This window comes from Polistes canadensis, unplaced genomic scaffold (genome assembly GCF_001313835.1).
Source record: "Polistes canadensis isolate GaletaPanama2010 unplaced genomic scaffold, ASM131383v1 scaffold_170, whole genome shotgun sequence".
NCBI lineage: Eukaryota > Metazoa > Arthropoda > Insecta > Hymenoptera > Vespidae > Polistes > Polistes canadensis.
Window position 1 is genome coordinate 116,610 of NW_014569717.1, and position 6,587 is coordinate 123,196.

A 6,587-nucleotide genomic window follows, 5' to 3' on the forward strand; every position below is an offset into this window, starting at 1 on the left:
ACAACATTTCGCGTATGCAATTAATTTTTATTCAGGAACGGTTTAGTTGAATGACTGATTTTTTAATAAATAATAAAAAAAAACATATAAGTATTTTTATATAGAATGATATTTAAACAAATTATTATTACACTAAACGTATCGACAACATTTCGCGTATGCAATTAATTTTTATTCGTGAACGGTTTAGTAGAATGATTGCTTTTAAAAAAAAAAAAAAAAACATAAGTATTTTTATATAGAATGAATATTTTAAAAAATCAATTGAGAGATATAGTTATATAACAATATATATATATATATATATATAATTGATTTTATTTAGAAATGTATAATGTATATTACGAATTGTACGCGTTCAGTGTTAATTACTTTTAAAAAGAGAACCTTTTAACCCTTTTGATTGTTACGAATGCATATATGCATTTGATAAAAGTTCCCAGCAATCTTCTATCTTCTATCGATACGTTTTGTGTACGTGTTATCGTCAATATTAATGTAAGATAATTGAATTAATGTTGCTTTTGCGTATGAAAATTATATATATGTGAAGAATGAAAAAAAAAAAAAACTTTAATTATTAAATATATGTTATTTATTATTAGATCTCTGAGAGATTAATAATATCAATCAAAAATTAATATTAAATCATTCGGTATCTATACGAAAACATTTTAAATAAAAGTATTCAATAATCAAAGGGTTCAATTAATTATTATTCCTTGCAAAATTAAATTCAAATTTAGCATCCCCCTATCTCCTCTCTCCCCTTCTGTTTCATTTTTTTAAAATATCGATGATATATTTTTAATACACGTTTGAATCATAAGCTTTGTTTCTCATATCGTCTTAATAATAATTATAATTCTAATATATATATATATATAAAAAGAAGAGAAATTGAGATACGAGAGAAAATGATGGAATAAGAAACTAGAGGGGGGGGAAGGAGGAAAAAAAAAACAAATATTTGTATACGCGTGGTTTTTTAAAAAAGAAAAGAAAAAAAAGGAAGAATTAACTAGATCTGTTTTTTTTTCTTTCATCTGTTATCTTTCGTGCATACATGAATTTCTCAACGAACAAGAAGAAGAAGAAGAAGAAGAAGAAGAAGGCTCGTCTTGTTTTTATTATCAAGAAAGAAAAAGATTCGACGACGCGTGCACGCCTTCATTTTCCTTCCCTTTCCTCCCTCCTAACCCTTCCGATGATGATTACGATGATTACTATTATTATTTTTATTATTACGATTATTATTATTATTATTATTATTATTATTATAACTACTGGTGGATATATAAGGCGTTTGTTGCGTATTAAAATTTTCAACGAATAAGACGTAAGCGAATTCCTCGTTAAAATTACATTTTAACGATGTACATACATATTTCTATGGTTATATACAGAAAATATATATATATATATATATATATATATAGTATATATGCATATAGATATATGTATATACCATGAGAGACGCAGTTCGTTGATAACGATCTCATAAATTCTTCTCGTGTAAACCTTTGAAGGTCTTGCGAAAGAAACGAAGAGAAAGAAAATTCTTCAACCCTTTCGAAAATAATAAAAAGTTCCATGGTGTATTCATACACATATATACATACATATTCATATATATATATATATTAGGTCAAACACTTGTCTACTAGCATAAGAGAGTAAAATCTCGTTAAGAACGAAATCTCGTTGCAGAGAAAGAGAGAGAGAGAGAGAGAGAGAGAGAGAGAGAAATCCGATTAAAAGAAGAAAAGAGAAGAAAAAAAAGAATGAACCGAGGGAAAGAATTAAAAAGAAAGAAAGAAAGAAAGAGAGATTAAAGAAGAACGATAGGCGATAGGTTCAACGAAGAAAAACAAAAGGAGAGAGAAAGAGAGGAAGAGAGAGAAAGAGAGAGAGAGAACACGAGAAACCCTTGCTTCGATCGAAGAACATCGAAGGAAAACGAACACTGACGAAGATTATTTTCTCTCTCTCTCTCTTTCTCTCTTTTTCTCTTTCATTTTCTCTCTCTCTCTCTCTCTCTCTCTCTTCGCGTAATCTACGTGCTGCAATACGAGGAACGAAGCTGTTTACCTAGAATCGCTGAGTTAACGGAGTAAGAGAGAGAGAGAGAGAGAGAGAGAGAGAGAGAGAGAGGGGGGGGGGGAAATAGTGGTGTAGGTAAAAGTGCTAAGACAACAGGTGTTTTCTCTCTCGTGCAGTTAAAGCCTATCGAAGATATATCTCTCCCTTATTCGATTAAATCTATCTCTAAATAATTTGTTTTTCAAATGACAACATTTAAAAAGTAAGAAAATCCGATGCATTTTAATCATATAAATAAACGATAATGTTTGTAGTTGTTTAAAAGAAAACTAAAAAAAAAAAAGGGCGTTTGCGACTATCGTGAGCTAATTTGTCGCGTTCCTCCTCGATGGAACACACAACGAAGAAGAGAGAGATAGATAGATAGATAGAGAGAAAGAGATATAGATAGATAGATAGGGAAAGAGAAATAAAGAGTGAGAGAGAAAGACGATCGCGGTAAAAGATGGCGGCGTAAAACTCTCGCACGGCGGCGCCTCTTGCTCGCTACCACACGCGATCTTGTCTTTTACCTTTGAAAAATACGGCGATTATCCAACGACGAGGAGAAATACGAAGAAGAATCGATGCTAAAAGTCTTCCCAACGCGAACAACGTTATAGGTGTTTCTTCTTTATGTTGCTTGGCAAGAGTTAACCAACTAATGTGGGTCCCAAGTACCTTCGCGATGCGGAAGCTGCCACGACGCTCTTCTGCGTTCTATGTGTATGTATGTATATATATATATATATATGCACTTCTGTACCTGTGTGTGTGTAAGTACATCTATATGTCCCTCTTTCTCTTCTTTCCTTCTATCTTTATTACTCTTCTTCTTTTTCTCACACGATCAAAAATACGTTCCATACAATTCTGTCACTCGCGATCACTCGCGTATTATTATCACTTTGGGAATACGCGAAAATCCATTGCAAGTACTATACTCGGTTAGGGGGAGATAGGGAAAACGATAATACCAGAGTAGGGGAAAAAAAAGGTGCAGGAAAATGACGCGGATACCGAGGTACCAATAAAACACAACGTTATTACGCGACAGCCGAGAAAGAACTGGGAGGCAGCGCGAGCTCGGCCCCCCCATACCTCCCACTCTTCCGCGGTAGCCTTTCGCGCCGCGCCGGCAGCGCCACCCTCGGCGTTACCGCCAAATTCAAACTATTTTTAGACTTCGCCAGCAATGTTGCGTCGGACGACACACACAGGCACGTAACCGTACTTTCCTTGGCCCACCGCATACATATATATATATTATATATATATGTGTATACCATTTTTTTAAATCTTTTTTCTTTCCTTTCATCTATTTTTATTAATTATTATTTAAACAAACAACACCAATTTTGATTATATTACAACTGCAAACTTCATTGTTAATATTATCAACTAGAATATTATTATTATTATTAATCAGTTAAGTAAGTTTTAACACACTGCCAATGATAAAACAATATTCTCATTCATTATGCACAAATAATAACCGTACATCTTTTAAGATAACAATAAATGACGCATCGAGTAATCTCAATGGGGGGATTAAAAAATGCATACAACTTTATATACTTCGTCGGAAGTCCGTGGGTTGTGGTCCACCGCTTCAGGAAGCGGCCTTATCGGTGGCCCTTTGTTTTTTGCCAGCCGATTCATAGAAATCAACTAGTAATCAGAATATATATATACATATACGTGTGTGTGTATATATATATATAAATTACTGGCGTTAATGACACTGTACAGATTAATCTTATCACGTACGGTAAAGATTGGAGAGAATACGAGATGCTACTCTCTCGTATGAGCTAGCACAGCGAGTTTTTCACAAGATCTTAATGAGACGTAACCCTTTTTTTTATTTTTATTTGTATTTTACTCTCTCTCTCTCTCTCTCTCTCTCTCTCTGTCTTCTTCGTGGCAATAATTCTTTTTCCCTTATTTCGAAACATTGAAAACTTATCTTCCCAGTTGTTAAAGTTGTTATACTTTAAACGAATACTTTCGCGTTCGCAATCGATAGCAATAAAACAACACGACGGTAAAGTAAGGTTTGTTTACTTTATTTACTCGTTAAGAATAAACTTCAATAAAAAAGCAAGTGTTAAATAAGCTAATTAACTATCAAAGAGATTCGAAACAACGTCACGCTCGACTTGTATATCTCTGTTTCTTTCCCTCATTCTCTCACTCTTTCTCATTCTCTTTTTCTCTCACTCCCTCACTCGACCTTTCGCTTTGTTCCCGCGATCGAAAGTCAGAATAGAACTCCTTTGTCTTTCCGAGCTATGTACTTTGCTTGCATATACACACGTGTCTCTCTTTGTGGCCTAATTCGATCTAAAGCGGAATTTTCTTTCGTTTTTCCTTTTTTATTTTTATCTTTTTCCCTTTTTTTCCTCTTTTACACCTTCAATTCTTTTTTTATTTTTCCCTACCCCCTCTACCCCCTTCCTATACTTATCCTCTTCTTATTTTTCTTCTTCGTATTCTCACGCGTGATACACGAATTTATTTTGTCCCTTCCAACCCCTGTTTTTTTACCATTTCGAAATATGTAACGCCGCGAACGAGAGGATAAAGAAGTTAATAAAATAGAATGAAATAAATAATAATGAGAAAAAAATTAGAAGGAAGGAAAGAAAGAATAAAAGAGAGAAAAAGAAAAAGAAAAAGAAAAAAAAAAAAAGAGAAAAGGAAAAAAAAAATATCGAACCAATTACGTGCACCTTTCCAAAAATAGCTAACAAGGTCGGCCGGCTTCCTCTTGTCGTCTTCGACCCTTCGCCATCGACCCTAAACTCACTCTTATCGATCCATACGAAGCAGTAGTTAAGAGATAGCACTGACATGAACCTGCCCTATGCATGTATATATATATATATATATATATATATATTTGTGTGTGTGTGGAAACACGTTATAAATATGTCCGTTTAATAGTAATTTATATCTAATTTAAAAAACTACGAAATAGTGAACGCTTCGATGGTCACTAAATGTGTCCCGCGAGACACCCCCTATGGGAGAAAAAAAAAAAAGTCAATCAAAAGGGAAATCTAGAAACTTTTACACACGTTTCCGTGTTTATAAATAAAAATAAAAAAGAAACGTAAAGGGGAAAAGAGCAAACGAGAAGCTTGTTTTTATACATTGTGTTTACACGAACCCGACCACGTAAAAAGCCGTACATAATTATGCGTATACGTACATAGATGCGCATGCATGCACCTGCAATACGAGTATTAGGTGTATCAGGTGTCCAATTTTAATCGATTTATTTCTACAATATAACGCGTTTTTTCTTCCTTTTTTTTCTTATAAATAAATAATACGGTTATATTTATATTAAAAAAAAATAATGTTGCAATTTTGGTTTAAATTTATTGGAGATAAGCCTGGTACTGTACCAGGTGTCCAATTTTAATCGATTTATTTCGACAATATAACGCGTTTTTTCTTCCTTTTTTTTCTTTTAAATGAATAATACGGTTATATTTATATTAAAAAAAAATAATGTTGTAATTTTGGTTTAAATTTATTGGAGATAAGCCTGGTACTGTACCAGGTGTCCAATTTTAATCGATTTATTTCGACAATATAACGCATTTTTTCTTCCTTTTTTTTCTTTTAAATAAATAATACGGTTATATTTATATTAAAAAAAAATAATGTTGCAATTTTGGTTTAAATTTATTGGAGAAAGCTTGGCCCTTACATTTTTTTTCTTTTTTTTTTTCTGTATCGGTAGTGATTTTTGTCATACGCGTCACTGCATAGAAAGAGAAAAAAAGAGAGAGAGAGAGAGAGAGAGAGAGAATTCCCTCTAATCTTCTCTTTCTCTACCCCCGTTGCCCCCTTCACCCTTCCACCCTCCCTCTCTATCTCTATCTTTCTTTCGCGTCAAGTCAATTTGATCTATTTATAGCAGACCGTTCGATATGATGTACCGTCGTTATTTTTAGCCGCTTACCTAGCTCTCGACCCTTTTCCACCCCTTGCGGAATGGCACTTGGGTGAACGCGACAAAGGGGCCGAGGGGTGGGATACGAAAAATTTTTTTTCTCCTTTTTTTCGTACGGTATATATATATATATATATGAACTTTCCTGAAAGAGAATGAGAGAGAAAGGATGCAGAAAGAAAGAGAGAGAGAGAGAGAGAGAAGAAGAAAACTTGGTCGATAACTCGACGGATGCCCTTTTGTCTACCCTTTCTTCTTCATAGAAGAGAAGAGAAGAGAATATAATAGAATGGAAAGAGAAAGAAAAGAAAGACCCAACCATAGAAATTATTTTTACGTCACAGCATCCATTATCCCCCTTCTCGCGTCCTCTACTTATTTCTTTTTGAAGGAAGAATAAGGAAAAGAAAAAAAAAAAAAAAAGTACTACACGCTCTAGCAATTCGCATGAATCCTCATCTCATTCGTATGCGATTTTCAGGAGGTCAAAATTATTGAATTTTATTCTTAATATAAAACGAGAATAACATTGAGA

General features: G+C 33.5%; 1 protein-coding gene across 7 annotated transcripts in view; it reads right to left on the bottom strand.

Annotated features, from left to right (window-relative positions):
- The window catches only part of LOC106789201 (histone deacetylase 4), a 79,883-nt gene that overhangs the window by 43,515 nt on the left and 29,781 nt on the right, over positions 1-6,587 (bottom strand). For 5 of the 7 annotated variants that reach the window (XM_014753212.1, XM_014753213.1, XM_014753209.1 and 2 more), the window contains exon 1: positions 2,616-3,166. The exons of the other annotated variants lie outside the window; for them this stretch is intronic. The gene's annotated coding sequence lies outside the window, so the exon portion shown is untranslated. Of the gene's footprint in view, positions 1-2,615; positions 3,167-6,587 lie in introns of those variants that run through there. 7 annotated transcript variants of the gene reach the window in all.